This window comes from Pinus tabuliformis, chromosome J (assembly GCF_031772625.1).
Source record: "Pinus tabuliformis cultivar Carrire ecotype Pingquan chromosome J, CPIR1, whole genome shotgun sequence".
Taxonomy (NCBI): domain Eukaryota; kingdom Viridiplantae; phylum Streptophyta; class Pinopsida; order Pinales; family Pinaceae; genus Pinus; species Pinus tabuliformis.
The window spans coordinates 1,444,169,823-1,444,193,192 of record NC_142295.1 but is presented as its reverse complement, the minus strand read 5'-3'; the positions used below and the strand labels follow the sequence as shown (position 1 = coordinate 1,444,193,192).

Sequence of the window (23,370 nt, the reverse complement as noted above, 5' to 3'; positions counted from 1 at the left end):
TATATACTTACATCAAGACTAAAACTAAAGTAGCATTCAGATTTAACTCAGCTGTTATTTACACCTAAGTTGATCTTATATCTTGTTACATTAACAGCATTGATTATCTACACCTGCGGCACAACTACAGGCAAAGAAGGCTTTCAAATAGATTAAAAATCAAGCTGAGAATCATTCAAACTTCAACTCAGACATCAATTTACATCATAACCAAAAGTAAAAAGGCTTTTACTAATAGATTCATTACATCATAACCAAAAGTAAAAAGGCTTTTACTAATAGATTCATTTTGAAACGGGGCATTGTCGAACAAATTAACTTTTAATCCATTTTTTTTTCCAGGAAAAGGTGAAAGATAATAATAATCAGACTGAAGACCGCAACGTAAATACAGTTAAGGAAGCAGCTGATGCAATTAAACCACGAGCTTGTCCATGGATACATAGTTATAACACCACCATCACTCTCTGCATTATCCAACCTGTAAACCAAAAAATATGCTCACAAAAATTATGATTAACTCATGTATAGTGGTGGTGTTGAAAATAAAAGATGAAAACTAATGGTTACTTACTGAAAGTCTATCTTGTACTTTGGATAACGCTTGCAAATGAAATCTACAAACCCTGATAAAGTGGTGCTATGGGCAGAGCAAATGTATCTTTCTCCCACTGTAGGTTGTTCCATCAAAAACAAATGAGCTCTACAAACATCTTCAATATGAACAAAAGATGTCACAATAGACTTCAATAATCCTTGCCATTATGTGTTTCCTGCAATTCAATCATGGCTTTTTATCGTTAATTTGATTTTATTTAAATTTGGAACATACCCATATTTAAAAGATAAATGATATTAAATCTACGGAATGTTTATCGTTAATATGTAAAACCTAATGGTGAGATTGTAACCTCATACCTCATTATTTTCTATTATATAGAACCTGAGGTTGCCGTGCCACATCAATTATTAAAAACAAACCCAAAAAGAGAAAAACAAAACAAAAAAATCAGGCTCGAGTTTGTGAAACCTGTGATGAGGGACATGGTTACATCGACGCTGGAGGGAATTGTCGTTGTTAGCCAAGGACCCACTACTGTGACTGGGACCATACTGACAACTTCCATTTTGTTTTCTTTAGCAAATTGCAGGGCAGCTTGGTCTGCCAGGGTTTTTGACACATAATACATCTGAATGCATTCAATCAATGAAAACCGTAAAACTTCCTACAATGTTCAATTTAAACCAGAAATTCGTGCAATAAACTTACCCAACCAGGGGGTTTATTTTGTCTGATGAGATCTACTGAGCTCCAGCATGATTCATCGATGATTTCCACTGGTTTCTCTGGAAAAGAAGCAGCACTGGCAGATGATGTGTAAACCACACGCCTTACACTTTTGGTTGCTAGGCAGGACTTGAGAACATTCAGAGTTCCTCTCACGGCAGTTTCAATCACCTCTCTCTGTACAAAACAATTCGATTAATATCATATCGTTGTCCCAAAAACATCGGTAACTTACTTCTTTACTGTTTCACTTACCTCTGGATCTTGGGAACCAAAATCTGTAGGAGTTGCAACATGAAAGACGCCGCGGCAGCCATGGATGGCATAGTCAAAGCTCCCTTCCTCGCAGAGATTTGCTCTGAAAAGACGAAGCCTCTCTTGGGCCCCTGAGAGTGAGAGAAGGGATGAGTTCTTTGATGGGTTGTGTGGATCTCTGAGAGTGGCATGCACTGTGTACCCATTCTCCAGCAGAGTCTTTACGAGCCATTAAGCTAATTTTTTTACTTTGAACTTCACCTTATTATAAATTTTGAAAATATTTTAAAATCTAAATAAAACCAATTGTGTGCTTTCTCTTGTTTTTCCTGTTATCTGTAAGAATGACCAAAAAGGTGTGAATGCTAAAAATGTAACAAGTTCAGCCAAACCTTGGAATTAAATAAATTTTCCCATAAAAATTGTCAATATTATTTTTATAATGTATGGATTTTGACCTATTCATATCATCGTTCTATCAGGCGAAAAAAAGAATTCTAAAAGTTGTCCGTTCCAAAACTTCAGATGCAATTCATTTCCCAAAAAACCTTTTACAGCAATACCGATTCTCTTTGTCAACAAGTAAATCACAAATCGGGAATTGCCTAGGTTATATTAGCAAAGAAGAGAGAGGTGCGAGGTTCGAATCTCTTTCCCTCCCCGTTAAAGTGTTTTGTATCTTAGCTTCGTAACTGACACAAATCAATCCAATAACGAAAAACTTGGTAACCAAAATAATTCGGTGACAATTTCGACTAATAATGTGATATCTGAAGGCAAATAATGAAGCATAAAACTTAATTCAAACAGTAAAGAAAACCTGAACACTCGAATTAACTATTCCTCACAATTCATGATAAAAAAATAACATGAAATTGACACAAATATGCAAAGAGCCAGGCAAATAACCTGGTCAATTCTTCTCTTCTGAATTCCAAATTGGGTACCTTTAAACCATCTCAGCCAATATATATCAGTACCACCTCTATCCCGTGAATTTTCCTCCGCCGCTGAGTTTATAATTTCTCCCGTGTTCGACGATGAAGCTGGGAATAGCAGAAGTGAAAAAAGTAGTAGTAACCCCAGAAATCCTTCGTTAGGCCTGTGGATATTCATTCCCTAAGATGCGCTAATAAAATGTAAATTCGCCAGAAATAAATCAATATGCAGTAAAGATCTGCTCCAACATCAATGCCGAAACGCTTTGACAAATTCCCGTCACTTGCTGTTCTCAATTGAGACACCACAAACAGTGTTTTTCTTCCCGTCTCGACAAAGGGTTGGAATAGAAAAAGAAACTACCCGCTGTCTCCATTGCGCGTATGAACCGTGGACCAGAGGCAAAGGCAGACCATTCTTGAAAATGATTGAACTACCTATTTGGACTGCAAATTTTCATTGAAAAGTGGGTCTATTGACAGAAATGGCAGTTCTGCTAAATGTGGGAAGCCCGTATAAAATATCCATGAATACACGACGCAGCTCACTTGCAGAACCCTGCAGTTATGCCCGCTCTTTTCCCGATGCCACGTAGCGTGAGATTGCAGAACTCTGCGGTTATGCCCACTCTGTTCCCGACGCCACGTGTCAACTTGAGAAACAAAGAGACGACGAAAGTCCCTTTCAAAGGAAAGCCTATCGGCCTAAATATCAGTTTGGTGATCACGCCCAAAGTTCGTTCGTCGCGTTCATCCCTGACCTTGGTTTGGGAACCACTTACAAGATCTAGTGATAGACCGAAAATCGCACGTGTCAACTTTTTGACGGGATGAAAGATAAGAATTAAGAGAATATATTAATATAAAAATAAGAGTGAAAAATAGAATGATGAAAGGAATATATATATATATATATATATATATATATATATATATATATATATATATATTGAAAAGACAAGAGAGTATTAATCAAATTAATTCAAAATTCTCAACCAGAAAATGATAAGACGGTCACACTGAATAGAAAAGAGAAGGGATTTTTTTTATAAATTAAGCTAAAAAAACATAAATGAAAACGAACAAACCACAAAGAAGAAAGAAAGGGGGAGCAAGGACAAAGACTATTAGGAGGATAGTGTGGCAATCCAACAACTGTTAATTTTCCATCCATCGTCCCTATTCAATGTACTGGATCTTCTCTCAATTTCTATGGCCTCCCTAAACTTTTGATTATGGAAATGATCACTCTTGGCAATGACCTGGGACTACTCTAAACAAATGTGATGTTTTGTCTTCTCATCATGTTTGGCTAAATATGAGGAGTGAGTCCTACAATGTTTGAGGTTGGTTGTGTGCTCCTTAATCCTTTGTCTTATGGAGCAGCATGTTTCTCCAATGAAGAGGTTCCCCCATGAACAAGGGATTACATAAACACCTTTCAAGTCTTTAGGGTCCACTAGGTATTTGACAAATCTAAGGGAGTTCTGAATGGTGTTCAGGGGCTTAAAGGTAGAAGATAACATGTGCTTCTTAAGAATCTGAGCAATCTTATCTGTTGTTCCTTAGATAAAGGGAAGTTGAACTTTGGTTACCCAATCTCAGTCTCTTTCCTTATCCTTGGACCATTGCTCACCTTTAATAAAGCTTTGAGACCTTGGTGCTTATTATAACCATTAATTTCAAATACTTTAAGAAGATGGGATTTCTCAATATCCAAATGAGTATCATCGGAATCCCTTAAAGCACGAGTAGCCAATGTATTGACTAAATGATGGGAACTAGCATGAAGATATTGCTTAGTATGAGTCATCATCTGAAATACCTATTAGAATTGTAGCAAGAAAAGGCTTCATTGGACTTGTGCCTTAATCAAATACAAAGGTTCAATTTTCCACATCAGTAGGATGACTTGGATTGTAGTTAACTAGAGTGACATGGCCTTGTCTACTAGTTAAGTCAGTAAATCTGAGTTTGTAGGCTAGAAGTAGAGTTGTGCATGAGTTGATTGCTAAGATCTAGTAATCTAGTTGAGTTATTGTTAGTTAAACTTAGTTAACTGAGCTCTAATCACTAATTGATTCAGTAGGAGTTCAATTGAGCAGTTATAACAATTTTTAACTTATTGATCTCTCAGTTAACTAGTCAATTAGCTAAAAATAGACCCAGACATGCATGGAATTCAAATTGCCAGCTTGAGTGGATGGAAAAGGCACATTTGTATTTATAATTGTATATTATTGAGTGTACAATGATTTTGCAATGAGAAGGTGATCAATTCCCCTTGGATTTACGCAAGGAAATAAGGAATTTCCCTATTATTTAGGAGCTAATTTCCTTTAGGATTGCGCAAGGAAATAGGAGGTTGGTTGAGGCTTGAATTGGCTATGTTGGCCAGAACATGCAGGAAGTAGGAGAACCATTTTACAATGCAAGGTTTGCTTCAAAGTTGAAGAAATACATTGTGATTATTTCTCTTTCTCATTTGAATTAGTGCAAAGCAACGAAGGGGTTTTTCCCAGTTGGGTTCCCCTATAAAATCATTGTGTTCCTTTTTTTTTGATGGTATCATGTTATTGCATGTGTTTCTATCGTATGTTTTCTTTTCCACAAAATAGTAGAAGAAATTTGTGTCTCTTGATTTTAGTTCAATTTCATTAGCATTAGCAAATTTCTTGCAATTTTTACATGGTATTAGAGCTTCAAAAGACTACATAGAAACCTTGTTGCAAATGTTCTCTCAAAGAAATTTTGATTTGCAAACTTTTTGGTGTAGATTCTCTTTAGTGCAGGAAAAATGTCTTTTAATGGATTGAGGCTAGAATATGCATTGGAGGGAAACTCAAATTTTTCTGCTTGGAAAGACAGGATGGAAGTTGTCCCAAATGACAATGGAGTATGGGAATATACAAAAATTAATATTCCAAAACCAACAGCATCAGATGCACAAGAACTTGCTCAGTGGAAGAAAGACACAACAAGAGCTAGGAGGATTATTTTAAAGGGTGTCAGAGATCATGTGGTTTCCAACTTGCATGGAAAGGAGGATCCTTTTTCAATGTGGAAAACTCTCACATATCTCTTCGAGAGTAGTAGTCATGCGAGGAAATTTGCATTGAGGGACAAACTAGGGAAAATTAGAACGCAAAAAAAATGAAATGATTCCTCAATACCTATCCAGATTCACTCAGGTTCGAGATAAACTGGGAGGAGTAGGAGAAAAAGTGACATCATCTGAACTTGTGAGCTAATTAAGACTCCTCGGCCTTCCGAAATCCTAGCACAACTATCAAGATTCAATCAATGGAAGAGACAAGCTACCATATTGGGAGAAAATTTAATCTAATTTGGTGTAGGAGGAGATAAAAAAAAAACACTAGAGATGGCGTCACATCCATTGCAGATGAGGAAGAAGTTTGTGCTATAATTGGCAATGGAAATAAGGCCAAAGTCATTAAGCCGAGGGCGAGGTAGAATCTAGCTAGAACAATGGCAAGAAGAAGGACCTCAACAAAATAAATTGTTTTCACTACCATGAATATGGACACTATGAAACTAAGTCTCATCACAAGAAATCCATTAAGGAGCATGCAATAGGAGCAAGAGGAGATGCTATGGCATCTCAATTTGAGTTATATTTCACGCTCTTTTCTTGCATGGCAAGCACAGTAAGATGGAGTGAGTGGTACCTAGATTATGGTGCCTCATATCATATGATAGAAAACAAGGAATAATTCAGTAGTCTATAGGAGAAGATCTCCAATTGCACATACAATTTGGAGATGATGGGAGGTATAGTGACAAAGGAATTGGTACTGTCACATGTAAGAGGGAGTGAAGCTCCCATATTCATATGAAAAATGTTATTTATGTGTCGGGGCTGAAGAAAAAGTTGATTTATGTAATTGTATTGGAGTACAAAGGTTATGATGTTGTGTTCAGTAGAGGAAAAGAATTTTGAAGCATGTTGTGACTAGACAAGTGAAAAAAATTGGAGTTAGAGTGAAAAATCTCTATAAGCTAGAGGTAGATTTAGCCATGCATGTAGTTATACCTTTAGGAGTGAGGTGGGGCGATGTAGAGCCTTAGTCCCAGTGTTGCAAATATATGGGCAGGGTCCATACAAGACGAGTAATAGTTTGACCTGAATATGTAAACTTGAAAACTTTTAACAATTTGCAAGTGAAAATTATATGTGTTTTGGGTAGAGGATGAATTTACTAAACACATAAAAGAATTGAATTTAACAAAAAATTACAGCCAAATAGAGAAAAAAATAAGCATATCTGAAACACGTAACACAAAACATGATAAAGGAGTTCACCCCCCTTCTGGTCTACATCTCCTTGTCCAACTTCCAATGCAGGGCCTCTTTCATTAAGTGCTCAAAATTGTGTTTACATGCTTTTACATAACTCAAAAAGTAAAATTGATGTCTCCAATGGATCCATCACTGTCAAAACCCCCCATTTTGGTTCTTTTTGCATCTCATTTGGATAAAATTGAGTAAGTTATGTTCGTTTTAAGTTTTTTCTCAATTTCATAGCCAATCATCCTCAAATTTGGCCCAAACTTGGCTTGTGTACCCCAAACCTGGAACCGGTGCACAAATTAGGCTTACAATCCGGCCCGACGGGCGAAATTATAGGATGGTTAGTCCATCCATTAAGCCCCATGTCCCAAAAATTTCGGTCGTGATGCACATATGACCGCATAGGGAGTCAAGATTCTAGGGCCAAACTCCGCCATTTGTTTAGCCCCTGCGAATAGTCTGCGCTCTTGGTCGCATTGGTTCCTGGTGACCTGGGGCTGGCCCCTTATCTCTGTTGCGCCCTTGGTCCTATGGTTTGTCATGTGTATTGGGGCTGGCCCACTCCTCGTTTATGCGTGCCCAGTTACATTGGTTTGTCATGTGGGCTTGGGGCTGGCCCCCTCCTCTTTTCCGCGTGCCCGGTTCTATGTTGGCTCCGTTGATAATATGTGTTACGAGTTGTGGTAGTGAGTTGGGCTAAGGCCTAGCCCCTTGGTCCCTCCTCCTGTGGTCCCATCAGTGTGGGATGGCCAGGGGCTAGGGCTTAGCCTGCTCCCTTCCCCAATGGCATGTTTTGCAAACTTTATATAGATAATGTGACCCATAGGTAGTGAGCACCACGATGTAGCACAATGGCAAAGCATTTCCCTACCAGTTAGTCGTTCCATGGTTTGATTCCTGCTAGGCCCATTCGGCCTTCCACCAAAATTTTGGACCAACCTTCGGAGGCCACGTGGTTGCCACTAGTTGGCCCATGTGGCCCTGCACTACAACATAAAAACCAATAAAAATATTTTAACCTTGGGAGATATATTTTTTTTTCTAATCATTAGAAATTTTGAAATTTTTAACCAATCTGGTGAGGCCATGTTGCAGCCTTCCACTGGCCCAAATTGTCTAGTCCCCTGTCCTTTTTTGCCAAAATTTAATTGTTTAGCAATTCGATCAGAACACGACATCAGGAGCATACAATATCGGCTTTGAGTGAAATGAATTGCATTGGATTTAGATCACCGAGATCTATCCATTCATTCATTTTTCAAGCTTTGTCACACACTTCGAATTTTGAGCACTAATTTGATCCCTTGTATCACTCCTCCCCATTGGAAGCTTTTGGACCTCTAAAAGATCATTTTCAGTCAACAATTAGATGAGGGTATAGTTCCCTCACCCTTCCATTCTTAACCCATTTCGTTTTGTTTGTTTTTGTCACTTTGAGCTCTTCATGAATGTACTTCACTTTTGAAGTCTTTGTCTTGCTGTTAAAGATGACATCTTGCTGCAATTTCCCAAGATTTTCAGAAAAGAAAACTTCCCTTGAAGGATTCTGAACATTCCATCCTCAGTCTTCAATCAAAGGAAACTTAAAAATTTTCAAATTCACTTCACCTTGAACATTGTGCCATAACGATGCTTAGCATGTCCCACCTTGCACTTGGCTCGACTCTTTACCAAATGTGATTGCCATTGCCATGCACCATCCTTCTTTAAAGCCAAAACATTATGAAACCCACAAGAAGATGTTTTGGGACCAATGTCCTCTTTGTGGAATATCCTTTTCATTTTCCTTTTGACCTCTGTGTGCTTTAGCACTGGCATCTTCTTCACACCAATTTTCAACAATGAAGCATCCTACTACAATTGCATTTCATTTTGTTTACCTCTTTTAGGAGGAAACTTGTTAGACTTCTAAAACATCTTATCACATGAATTAGAAACCTCAATAAAATCAGATTTCAAACTTGATTCATATCCTTGAAAGGCTTTAGGTTCCTAAACATCTTTATGCTTAAACATTAACAATGCAAAATTTTGACTAGCATTAACAATCCTCTTCATTTGTCCAACATTCATAAGAGATAAACTCAATTTCTTGTTATGCGCTCTAACAATGTACTCAATCCCATTCTTGAACAAATGATATTTGTTCTCATGGCGATGAAAAATAGCTCTCTTATCATAAAGATATGGACTTCCCAAAACAATACCACATATATCAAGCGAAACTACATCAAGTTCAACCTTATCAAGAAAGTTTGCAGTTATTACAAATCTAAGTATGTCTTTCTTTGTCACTTGAAATTTTGCATTCTCACATACCCAACCTAAAGTATAAGGTTTAGGATGAGGAATGGTTTCTAAATTCAACTTCTTGACAATGTCTTTTGAGATAAGATTTTCTTGTGAACCACTATCAAATAGTGTATCTATCTTGGTATGTTTTGAAATGACTCTAATGTGGAAAATCTCTATTCTTGTTTTTTCATATTGAGTATCATTGAGACAATTTGAAGAACTAGTACTTTCAATTTCCTTACATTTCAAACCCATGGATGTGATATTTATTTCATCCCCAGAATCAAAACCTAAATCTTGTTGTGTAGTTGCAGCAATCTTGTCTTTCTCCTTGTTATTAAAATTTTTGGGTCTCATCTCAGGATGAAGTTTCCAATAGTGGTCTTCATCATGGCCTTCTTTAGAACAATGTTTACATGTCATCTTTTCTCCTTCCTTGTTGACTGCAACATTTTTCTTATATTTGCCTTAAAATTTTCCTTTTCCTGTTTCTCTATACTTGAATGATTTCTCACTAGTTTTTTCAGAAACATTTTTCCCTCTTGCTTCTGAATGGGTTTCTTGTACACAAACTTCATCTAGTTTTGTAGGGTTAAAAATGGCAATGGTATGTCTCAAGTAACTATTAGATCCTCCAATGTATTTGAGCAAAGTATCTTATAAGGACAAATCTATACCCATATCAAAGCTCTTTTCCTAAATTCTTGAGTATAAGATTGCACATTTTTACCCTTAGCTTGCCTAAAGTTTTGCCAATCCATAAGAGCTTTCTGCATGTATGCTAATGGATTAAACCGCCTTCTTATTGAAACAAAAAAATCATTCCAAGAGGATAAAACCTTACCATGTTTCTTCATGTCCTCTTTGGTTTTTGCTTCCCACCAAATAAGTGTTGGACATTCCAATCTAAGAGAAGCAAGCTGAATTTTGGTTTCATTGTCCTTGATTATTTGTATCCTACAATACACTTCAATCTGACGAATCCAATTATCTAATTCCTCAGCATCTACCTCTCCATTGTACATATGCGATTCAAACTTAATATCAAGCTTTAGCAAAGGAGTTTGACCATGTCCTTTTGGAGAATTTGGAGGTGTTTTCCTTTGTGAAAGGGTAGAAGAAGTAGAAGACAACGATGGGGATGATGGATGTGAAGGTGGTGGTTTGTCACCATTCCATCCATTCCATTTTGGAGGCTTTTCTCCTTTTCCTCCATCTCATTTTGGAGGTTTTGAGCTCTCTCCATACAACCTTGCATTTCTCTCTTCATAAAGAACTTTTACCATTTCAGACATCTCAAAGAATGCTTTTATGATATTTCTTTCATCTTTAAACATCCCTTCAGGACCTTCTTCATGTGTTGTGACTATTGAATCTTAATGTGTGTTTTTTCTCCTTGAAACAATTTGAGATCTTGGCTCCATAAGTTATCCTTCTCCTCTTTTGAGCTTCAACCTTGTAAGCATAAGAAAAACACTTGCAAACAAATCAAACCTTTAAAATAACATGTTGCTCTGACACCAAAATGATCTGAATATGTAAGCTTGAAGATTTTTAAAAATTTGAAAGTGAAAATTATATGTGTTTTGGGTAGAGGATAAATTTACTAAAAACATAAAAAAAAGTGAATTTAACCATAAATTACAGCCAAAAAGAGACAAAATAAGCTTATCTGAAACACATAACATGAAACATGATAAAGGAGTTCACCCGTCTCCTGGGCTACATCTCCTAGTCCAGCGTCCAATGCAGGGTCTCTTTCATTAAGTTCTCAAAAGTGTGTTTACATGCTTTTACATAGCTCAAACATCAAAATTGATGTCTCCAATGGATCGAGCACTGTCAAAAACCCCCATTTTGGTTCTTTTTGCACCTCATTTGGCCAAAAATTGAGTAAGTTATGCACGTTTTAAGTTTTTGCTCAATTCCATAGCTAATCATCCTCCAATTCGGCCCAAACCTGGCTTGTGTGCCCCAAATCCAGAATCGACATGCAAATATGGTCTACAATCCCACCCGACGGGTGAAATTATAGGATGGTTAGTCCACTCATTTAGACCCCCATCCTGAAAATTTCAGTCATGTGGCACACATACGACCGCATAGGGGGTTGAGGTTCTAGGGCCTAACTCTGCCATCTATTTAGCCCCTCCGAATAGGCCATGCTCCTGGTTGCATTAGTTCCTGGTCACCAGGGGGGTTGGCCCCTTATCTCCGTCGCGCCCTTGGTCCTATGGTTTTTCATGTGTCTTGGGGATGGCCCCTTCCTCTTTTTTGCGTGCCCAGTTACATTGGTCCATCATGGGGCCTTGGGGATGAACCCCTCCTCTTTTCCACGCATCCGATTCTTTGTTGGCTTTGTCAATGATATGTGTTTGAGGTTGTGGTAGTGGGTCGGGCTAAGGCCTAACCCCTTGGCCCCTCCACCTGCGGTCCATGGGTGCTGGGGTGGCCAGGGGCTAGGGGTTAGCCTAACCCCCTTACCCAATATCACATTTTACAAACTTTATATAGATAATGTGACCCATAGGTAGTAAGTGCCACCACGCAACACAATGGAAAAGCAATGCCCTACCACTCAGTTGGTCCATTGTTCAATTCCTACCCAAGCCATTCAACCTTCCACCAAAATTTTGGACCAACCTATAGAGGTCGCATGGCTACCACTGGTTGGCCCACGTGGCCCTCTACTATTGGGTTCATATACACAGTCAATGTAAAAAATAATAAAAAATTTTGAACCTTGGGAAATATAAAAAAAATTCTAAACATTAGAAATTTTGAAAATTTTGACCAATCTAGTAAGGCTATGTGGCCCAAATTGTCCAGTCACCTATCCTTTTTGGCCAAAATTTACATGTTTAGCAATTCTATAAGATCATGATGTCAGGAGCATACGATATCAGTTTTGAGTGAAATGAATTGAGTTGGATCAAAATTGCCAATATCTATCGATTCGTTCAAGTTTTTAGCTATGTCACACACTTTGAATTTTGAGGACTAATTTGATCCCCTGGATCAGAGTTGCAATATACTCTTCTCATGGATCATTAGCTTGCTACAGGGGCCCACAATATTCAGTAGTAAGAGAATCAATGTCATTTGGTGTAGTCAGATACTGAGAAGCGCATAACAGTGTTGATAGTAGAGTAGGAGGCTCAATAGAAAAGTTAGCAGCAACGCAGATTCCCTAATAGAAAATTCAAAGACTAGTAGCAGTCAGATGCTTAGGAGACAATTGCAACTCAGAGGCACAATTGAGTTAGTTTTTTGGATGTTTCTGAGTTGTAGTTGTTGTAGTAGCAACAACAATAGTGAGAGGTAGTGTTATTTGTGCTATAGTACATTCCACATGAGCTGGATAGGGGTTGTGCAGAATCCTTTTCTTGCTAAGAGGGAGTTTTAAAATTGTAGCAAGAAAATGATTCATTTGAATTGTGCCTTAGTGTTAGGTCCCTATAATACTAGTGATTACCCTATTACTATTGTATTTGTATCCCTTATTAATATTGTTGTGCCCCTATTGTCCCCATATTGTTATTATTGTGCCCCATAGAATCCCTCTATTGTTATTTTTGTGCCTTTATATTATTATTGTTAGGCTAGCTTGGTTATATTGTGACCCCTTAAACTCCTATAAATAGAAAGGAGGTTTTGTCATTTGTATCATCAAAGAATTGTTCATTTATGTAATGTAAAGGAGGTTTCCCCCTCGAAGAGGCTGAATTCTAAGGCGTTCATCTATCTTTTCTATCCTTTTGTGAGTTGGTTTCATAACATTTGGTATCATAGCTTTGGATTCTAGGGTTTCGCTGCTCCAAACAGGTCATCGTGGAATTTGCACTATAACTTTTTTCTGCGACGTTTTAGATGCTAAAACAAAAACCCATTTGGATTGAAATTGTTCTAAACCTCAGGTCCGAAATTCAGATCTTTTTGCACTATATTTGTGGAGATATGATCTGAGAAAGTTTCCCTTTTTGCAGACTCTCGAATTACATTCCAAACAGGTGACCTGGGGAAAATAGTCATAACTTTTGTTTTGAGCATCATATTGAAATTTCATAAGAAGATACAGAAAGAGGACAGACTGTAGTTTCCTTTGTATATTTTTTAGATGCTAAGGTCAAAAAAGTGACACGCGGCACTTCATACAAGTTCGATCTTCTTAAAAGGTATATAATCAGGTCATCTTTGGAGATTGTGCATAACTCTTTCTTGCAGAATCTAAATTTGATCAGACTGGTGGCATTGGAAAGAGGACGCAGAGGGCTACTATAGGTCGCAATTTCAGAACTGGAAGATCTGAAATTACAGAGATACATCATATGCAATATTGAAATCCTACAAAGTGAAAAAAGGTGTGTAGATTTTTTAACATTTTGCATAAGCTTGGTTTGAAAAATTAGTTTGAAGAAATTCCAAGGGCATAGTGAAGCATTATTATTGGTAACTGATGCCCCGAGGAAAGAAAATGCAAAAACCTAGTAAGCAACCTGAAAGCTCTAGCATGACTCATGAAGAAGAGTAAGAAATGCAACATGATATATCAAAATTACGAGACCAAGTGCAACAAATTTCACTTGCACAAAAAGTAATAGAAGCTAAGATGGATGGTCTAAAGAAAGGTGTAGAAGCTAAGATGAATGATGTGGAAGCAAAGATGAACGGCATGGACGATAAGATGGATGAATTGAAGATAAATTTGAATAAGTTGCTACAATAAATGGTCACTAATGGTGAAAGGGTAGTAAAGGAAACTCATGATGAGAACAAAAGAAATGTTAATCATGATTTCATAGACTCTAATGTTGGATTGAAGACCCACCATATTCCAAAAATCGATATGAGGAAGTTTTATGGCAAGAATCCCGCAACATGGATACTACAGATAGAGCAATTTTTCGATCTCCATAATGTGCAAAACACACAAAAGGTACGTATTGCAACTTTATATTTGGAACCAAATAAGCTTGTATGGTATCGATGGCTTTGCTCTCGTAAACAAATTGTCACTTGGGCAATTTTTACGGAAGAAATGACAACACATTATGAGGATACCAAAAGCAACACCTTTTTTAGCCAATTGATAAGTCTCAAACAAAAGGGTTCAATGATGGAGCACATTGACTTCCAAAAATTGAACATAAGGGTAAAAGATATTCCGGAGGAGCATAGGATTAATGTGTTCATAGGGACTTTAAACGATAATATCCAACATGAGGTTTGCCTTTGGGAACCTGATTCATTTGAGAAGGCATTCAAGTTAGCAAGAAAAATGGAAAGCAAAATTATGGCAACGAGGAAGCCTACTACTCACAACTATAAAGATGGAAGTGTTGCTGCGCTTAGCCTTCCACAGCCTATAAGGTTGACACCACAACAATTGGAAGAAAAAAGAGCAAAAGGGCTTTGTTACAGTTGTGATAGAAAATACACTAAAGGTCATAAGTGTGCTGAGAAGAAATTATTCTACATAGATTGTGAAGAGGAGGAAGACAAGGAACAAGAAATGTCAAAAGAAGAGGATATACTCCAGGAAAAAACCTAGATAAATAAGAAATGAATCCAACCATATCTTGTAATGCATTGGATGGAATTACCACTCCTCAAACTATCAAGATAGAAGGACATATCAAGAAGAAAAGGGTAATAGTGTTGATTGATTCAGGAAGTACCCACAATTTTATTCATTGTAAGATAGCAAAAGAATTGAATTTCTTCCTATATCCAGCACCAGAGTGTCAAGTGATGGTTGCAAGTGGAGGAACCATAAATTTCTCTAGAAAGTGCCATAATATCAAGCTATCCATGGGAGAATATGTATTGAATAGCCCAATGCTTTCCATTCCAATGGGAGGTGCAGATGTTGTACTAGGAGTCCAACGGCTACAATCCTTGGGTACAATAGCTTTTAATTTTCAAGAATTTTTCATGAAATTTTCTGAAGAAGGAAAGGAAGTTGAATTAAGGGGTATTGCAGAGAAACCGGGAAAGATAATCAGCTCTAACGGTATGAAAAAGCTTCTAAAAAAGGAACAATGAGGTGTCATTGCACAATTATGTTTGCTAGATGTTTCCAGATTGAAATCATTTATTTCTCCAGATCTCCAAAAAGTCTTGGACAATCATTCCAAGGTATTTGAGACTCCTAAAGGTCTCCCACCTATTTGTAATCATGATCATGCTATTCATTTGATTCCAGGAAGTGTTCCTCCCAACATCAGGCCGTACAGATAACCCTATGCCCAAAAGAGTGAAATTGAACGTATGGTTGCAGAAATGCTAGAGGCTGGTATATTGCAATCTAGTCAAAGTTCTTTCTCTGCTTCAGTAGTATTGGTGCACAAGAAGGATGGATCATAGCGCATGTTTTCAGATTATAGGGAGTTCAACAAGCTCACTATTAAAGATAAGTTTCCCATTCCTGTCATTGATGAATTATTGGATGAATTGCATGGATCAGTTTACTTCACCAAGTTGGATATTCGTTCAGGATATCATCAAATCAGAATGAAGACTGAAGAAATTTCGAAAACAACATTTAGAACTCATGAGGGTCATTATGAATTTTTGGTCATGCCTTTTGGCCTTACCAACACACCTTCTACATTTCAAGGTTTGATGAATTCCATTTTCAAACCCTTCCTTAGAAAATTTGTGTTAGTATTTTTTGGTGATATACTAATCTACAACAAGTCTTGGAAGGATCATGTTGAACATGTTGACAGGGTGCTACAACTATTGGAGGAGAAACAATTATATGCAAAAATATCCAAATGTTTCTTTGGAGTACAAGAGGTGGAATATCTGGGTCATATTGTATCTCATGAAGGAGTTAAGGTAGACCCTAGCAAAATTAAAGCCATTAAGGAATGGAAAATCCCCACATCCATAAAGCATTTGCGAGGATTTCTCAGGTTGACAAGGTATTATGGCAAGTTTGTTAAGAATTATGGGAGAATAGCAGCACCTCTAACAACATTATTGAAGAAAGATGCATTTTCATGGACTCCAGAAGCAACAAAGGCCTTTGAACATCTTAAAGAGGCAATGTGCCAAGCACCGGTCTTAGCTACTCCGGACTTCACAAAAACCTTTATTGTGGAATGTGATGCTTCAGGAAATGGAATAGGTGCTGTTTTAATGCAAGATGAAAGACCCATTGCTTTCGAAAGTCATCCAATCAAGGGAAAGTTTTTACACAAAGCTATTTATGAGAAGGAAATGTTGGCAATACTACATGCACTTAAGAAATGGTGACCCTACCTAATGGGAAGACACTTCAAGGTAAAAACAGATCATGATAGCCTTAAATACTTTTTAGAACAAAGACTATCCTCTGAAGAGCAACAAAAATGGGTCACAAAGATGTTGGGTTATGACTTTGAAATCATCTACAAAAAAGGGAAGAAAAATGTTGTGGCAGATGCACTCTCAAGAAAGGATGAGGATGTGGAAGCATTGTTGTGTGCCATTTCTATTATCCAACCAGATTGGATAAATGAAGCAAGGGAGGAATGGAAGAATGACGAAGAAGTGTGGAAACTTATTCGAAAGTTACAACAAGATTCTAGTACATATGATACATTTAGCTGGAAAAATGATTCGTTATGGTACAAAGATCGCTTATATCTCTGTAAGAATTCCCAACTCAAACAAAAGATTCTTATGGAATTGCACACTTCTCCCTTAGGAGGGCACTCAGGATTTTTAAAAACTTACCACATGGTTAAGAAGGAATTTTTCTGGGATGACCTTAAATCAGATATTCAAAAGTTTGTGGTGGAATGTTTGGTTTGCCAACAAAATAAAGTTGAAACAATTAAGACCCCAGGTCTATTACAACCTTTATCCATTCCAAGCCAATGTTGGGAGGAGGTTTCAATGGATTTTATCACAGGTTTACCCAAGTCTGAGGGAAAGAGTGTCATCATGGTGGTAGTTGACATAATTAACAAGTATGCACACTTTTGTGCATTATCACATCCATTTAAAGCCAGTACAATTTCTACTGCATTTATGGAAACAATTCAAAAGCTACATGGAAACCCAAAGATTATTGTTAGTGACAGAGATCCCATTTTCATTGGAAATTTTTGGACAGAATTATTTTCTTGTCTTGGTACTCAGTTAGCTCATAGCTCGTCTTATCATCCTCAATCTAATGGGCAAATTGAGATAGTAAATAAATGTTTGGAAGGATATCTTCGTTGCTTTGTATCTGATAAACAGACACAATGGGTCAAATGGTTGTCTCTAGCTGAATGGTGGTATAACACTTCCTACCATACTGCAACAAAAATGACTCCATTTATGGAACTTTATGGATATCAGCCACCATCCATCACATCATATTTGAGAGAAAATTCTAAGGTTCAAGCAGTGGAACATCACATCAAGCATCAACAACAAGTTCTCCAACTCTTAAAGGATAACCTCGTGTTGGCACAAAATAGAATGAAGCAACAAGCAGATCAACATCACAGCGAAAGAAGTTTTGATGTAGATGATTGGGTATTCCTACGAATACAACCATATAAACAAATGTCCCTCAAGCAAGCTAAGAAGGATAATAAATTATCACCAAGGTATTATGGTCTATACAAGGTGTTGCAAAAGATTGGTACTATGGCATACAAATTGGAGCTTCCTGCAGCTTCTCGAGTGCACCCGGTTTTCCATGTTTCATGTTTAAAGAAGGTTATAGGTGACAAGCTCCCAGTTCAAACAATATTGCTAGAACTTGACGAGGAAGGAAAAATTATATTGGAACCGGAAGCAGTCACAGAAACAAGAAATTGACAGCTACGAAATCGATCAATTTCAGAGTATCTCATCAAGGAGAAGAACTTATCCACTGAAGATTCCACATGGGAGGATGATAATTTTATACAGAAGCATCCAGAACTACTCAAGCGTTGAGGAAAACACTTTTTTTGAAGGAGAGGGGCATGTTAGGTCCCTATAATACTAGTGATTACCCCATTACTATTGTAGTTGTATCCCTTATTAATATTGTTGTGCCCCTATTGTCCCCATATTGTTATTACTGTGCCCCATAGAATCCCTCTATTGTTATTTTTGTGCCTTCATATTATTATTGTTAGGTTGGCTTGGTTATATTGTGACCCCTTAGATTCCTATACATAGAAAGGAGGTTTTGTCATTTGTATCATCAAAGAATTGCTCATTTATGTAATGTAAAGGAGGTTGCCCCCTCGAAGGTGCTGAATTCTAAGGCGTTCATCTATCTTTTCTATCTTTTTGTGAGTTGGTTTCATAACACTTAGTCAAATGGAAAAATTCAATTTTCCACATCAGCAGGATGACTTGGATTGCAATTATCTAGAGTGGCATGGCCTTGTCTACTAGTTAAGTAAGTAAATTAAATTTTGTAGGCTAGAAGTAGAGTTGTGCATGAGTTGATTGTTAAGATCTAGAAATCTAGTTGAATTATTTTTAGATAAACTCAGTTAGGTAAGCCCTAGTCACTAGTTGAGTCAATAGGAGTTCAGTTGAGTAGTTATAACAATGGTTAACTCACTGATCCCTCAGTTAACTAGTCAATCAGCTAAAAATAGAACCAAACATGCATGGAATTCAAATTTTCTAGTTGAGTGGATGGAAAAGGCACATTTGTATTTATAATTGTATATTGTTGAGTGTACACTGATTTTGCATTGATAACGTGATCAATTCCCCTTGGATTTGCGCAAATAAATAGGGAATTCACATATTATTTAGGAGCTAATTTCCTCCCAGATTGCGCAATGAAATAGGAGGTTGGTTGAGGCTTGAATTGGCTAAGCCTTGGCCATATCAGTTCAAGAAGTAGGATAACAATTTTACAGTGTTGGGTGTGCTTCATAGTTGAAGGAAAACATTGTAATTGTTTCTCTTTCTCATCTAAACTAATGCAAAGTGGCGGAGCAGTTTTTCCTAGTTGGGTTCCCCCTATAAAATCATTGTGTTCCTTGTGTTTTTATGGTTGCATGTTATTGAATTTGTTTCTTTCATGTGTTTTCCTTTCTGCAAAATAGTAGAACAATTTTTTGTCTCTTGATTTCAGTTGGCTTTCATTAGCAGTAGTGAATTTCTTGCAATTTCTACAAGACTTGGTGAGAAAAAGAATGATTATCCTTCTTAGAATCAAGCATGTCATGGAAAGGCAAGCTACCACTGACTTTTGACTCCATAGTAGACTTGATGGAGCTAGATTAAATTTTAAAATGTTGAAAAAATTCTCATGTCCATGAGGCTAGATGATAAAGGTGTCATTTACAAACATTTTCCATAGTTTAGGCCATAATTGGGATGAAGCCAAATCCTGGGATTCAAAATATTCCATGAACAAGTTAGCTACAATAGGGGAGAGTGGAGAACCCATGGTCACTTCGCATGTATGCTCATAGAATTCACCTTCAAAGTTGAAAAAGGTGGAGGTAAGGAAAATATCGACCAACTTGGTTGTGTCGGGATCGGTAACGTGATTAATCACCTCAATAGCCTCATTGATATGGATATTGGCGTGCAAAGAATCCACATAAGATCAAATAAGAATATCACCAAGGTCAAGGTTAAAACCTTTTAACTCATTGACAAAAGATGAAGAACCCTCAACAAACGAATCTGTGAGGCCAACAAGGGGCTCGAGCTTCCTAACTCAATGTTTAGCTAGGAGACAAGTCAACCCACTTATAGTATTGACAATGCGTCTAAGGGGTGCTCCTTCCTTATGAATATTAGGAAGCCCATATATCCTAGGAGTAAGAGGGTTCCTCTCAATAAACATGTGACTTATTGAATTGACGGAGCTATTAGATTTAACAGTTAAAAAGACAACTTTCAAGATTTTCTTCAATGGGTACTTACTTAGCTTCCTATAGCTACCACTTTTATGAAGGTGATCCAACATTTTTATTTTGTAATCATCCTTATCTAAGATAACAAATGCTAAACAAATTATTTAATTTTTATAAAATTAGCAATTATTTTAACTATATTTTTTAATAAAAATTTGAACTAATATTTATACTTATACTCATACTCACCAATAATACTAAAATAAGTAATTAAATAATAATGATTTCACTTTACAAATATATTTGCTCTTTTAGCGAAATCACTCTCGTACAACAAAATACTTGAGATAACAAATATTTTATCATTTATAAACCTCCATTGTTTAAAACTACAAATCATCTATTTAAATAAATCAATGTTATCTTCCAATGGCCCAATAATGTCATAAAATTTATCTATGTATAATTTTCACAGATATATAAAAAACATAATGGTAATTATAAATTTTATTAATCACAATGAGTTATTATAACTCATAAATATGATATATTTCATAATATTAGTATATTCATATAAATTAAATAGTTAGTACATGTGGATAGGCATCCATTCATAATAAACATCAAAGCACTTACTTTAAAATACATCTCATATTGCTCAAATTATGAAAAATAAAAATAAAAATCATAAAAACTAATTAAATTATAACTTTATTTCAAATTATTATTAATTATAAGCATAAAAACTAAATTGGTCATTGTTGCATTATGAAGTTATGTAAATTGTGAAATTGGTGGTTCAAATCACTTGTGGGTGTTTACCCCTAATAAAAATATTAATTATAAAAATAATTAACATATAAGTTAAACATATATACATTTTTTTTTCCAAAAAAAGAAATTTAGATGTCATTCCATTGAAAATAAAAGGAGTACATACTCTCTCTAGTGTCTTCATACCAAGCAAAACTAATAAACCCAACAAAAATTTTGTGTTCAAGTTCTACAAGCAAAAAAAACTAAAAAACATAATTGTTCCCAGCATAAACATGATTGACTGTATGGTTAACTTAAGAGGCATATAAATGTATCTGAAAATTGGCATAAAAAATCCCTCTAAGACAAAAAAGAGACCCTCCTATATAACTAAACAAAACAGGAAATACCACAAACCACATAAAGCACCAAAGGTAGTCATAAAGTTGTGTTGTCAAAGTTTTCAAAGTTGAAGAGGTTGTGGGCATTGGGTAGTGGGGAGTTGAATTCTCCCCCTTCCCACCAGTGCTTCATCCTAGTATTTTTCAAGCAAGGTGTTGCCTTCCTCCGCTAGTAAGCCTCTCTTTGGGAGGGAGTCTGTCTCACTATTCAATTCCATGTGAATGTGCATAGCAAATAATAAATGGAAGTGCTCCTTCAATGACAGGATTCTGTCTAGCCAGCATTGTAAGTGAAGAACTTATAAGTTGATTTTATTGTTCAACCAATCTACAACAACCCTTTTGTCCACAAAAATCTGTAATTTTACAACCTCCAATGATGAAAAAATATATAAAAGGGCCCAAGCTACTATGGACTCTGCTTTGGTGTTGGATCTACTCCCTGCATTCAACCAGAAATGAACTGTAGAATTGTCCGATAGATAAATATGACCACCACAGCTACAAATGTCTAGTTGTTGAGCCCCATCAAAGTAACCAGTGTAATCCATCATGGAAGACCTCGAAACATAGTTGAAACGAAACTTGTTGGATTAAATAGGCTGAAGATAGTCATAGAAGAACCCTAGAACTTGTGGAACACTCCATGAAATGTTGAAGTGAGGACCTTCAAAGATTCGTTTATTGCGGACTTTCCAGATGCCCCATGCAATAAAGATCGACGTAAACTTAAAATGACCCATATTATGTACCCAACATCTAACACAAGTTTCTAGAAAATTGACAGGCCCGACATCTAGAAGATTAAGAGAGAACAAAGCTTTCTGCCATAATACCTTGGAAAATTCATAGGAGAAGAAAAGGTGTTCCATATATTTCGAACCCTACATGCACAAGGTACATATGTTTGGGCCATTAAATCCCCTAAAAATCAAATTATCCTAAGTTAAGATCATGTTTTCTAATGCCAACGAGGTGAAACATGTAATTTTCTGCGGGATTGCCCATTTTCGAATATTTTGCTTCCACCAATTTACACCGGAAAAAACAACATGCTCACTGATAACATCATATGCCCATTTAGTTATTACCTAACTCGTGGTTTTGTTCCCCAACCATGTTGTGGTATGCATTCTATTGAGAGAATAAGCTCACTACATGATAATTTTGTGACTTAGCCATCCAACTGAAAGTTGGAGTTCCCTGAAGACCCAGGTCATGAGATGTGATCCATCAACCATTTTTCCAATCATGTGCACGAGGTAGGTAGACCTCACTAATCTTGTATATCCCACGAACATTCAAAAGAGTGATGAGTTAAATTGACGACTTATAAAATGGTTCTCCTCAAATGAAAGGGTTTATGCCCAGACAATCATTATCTCCCCGACCTACTTTCCAAGCCATCCATCTTCTAATTCATCAAATTGAATCCAACAAACCCCTCCAAATATTGGATCCCCAAATAAAATTAAAATTGTTTCCAGACCAGACCCAATCCACAATTGATTGATTCTTCAAATATTTATATGCAACAACATTGTTCCATATGCGAGAGCCTGTCAACAACATCCAAAGGCTTTTCATGGCCAGAGCTAAACCAAATATGTGAGGGTTTTTGAAGTCCCAACCCCCACAACCTTTTGGTTGCAAGAGCGTCTCCCATTTTCCCAGATGAAAGCCACATGTTTTCTTCTATAATGCGCATAAAAATTAAACATAGTTTGTTTGATCCACTTAAAGCTGATTTTGCAACCTTGGATAGTGTGAGCTAGTAGACAGGTATACTCTCCAAGAACGATTTCACCATACATTTAAAAAAACATGGAACAAGATTGGTAACCATGAAGATTTACCCTCGATTTACCAAGGAAATTCTTTATTTGTAAATAGACTTTGTTACAATACCATGACTTACAATACCACATGCCCAAAAAACCACAACTTGCTTGACATTAAAAAACTTTTTATAATTAAAAATAAATATACACATTTTTATTTACTAAAATAAAGAAAATGTAAGAGTATTCTATTACTCAAATTTTATGTAAAAGTACATAGAATACCTCCAATATATAGCAATGGAGAAGGCCCAATGTTGGATAAGGATAACTACAACAACTGAATAGATGCTAGTCCCTATGTAATCTTAGAATACTTAGCTCATAGGGAAATGAAGCGTTGAAAAATTCAACTCTAACACCACCCCTTGAGAGAAACATACGTTGTAACTAAAGAAAAAGGAAAACAAATAATGGGTCCTGGCAATGAGGCCTAATCAAGTACCTGTGTAAAAATTCTTATAAGTTGAGAAAGACAG

At 36.6% G+C, this 23,370-nt stretch overlaps 1 pseudogene across 1 annotated transcript; it reads right to left on the bottom strand.

Moving 5' to 3' along the window:
- Positions 1-132: 132 nt before the first annotated feature.
- Positions 133-2,858, bottom strand: LOC149232798 (dihydroflavonol 4-reductase-like; annotated as a pseudogene). The gene is made up of 7 exons (XR_016248480.1): positions 2,795-2,858; positions 2,453-2,589; positions 1,544-1,774; positions 1,271-1,465; positions 1,031-1,190; positions 575-773; positions 133-481 (listed from the first exon to the last, which is right to left on the bottom strand). The product of XR_016248480.1 is annotated as a dihydroflavonol 4-reductase-like (transcript).
- Between the last annotated feature and the right edge of the window lie 20,512 nt (positions 2,859-23,370).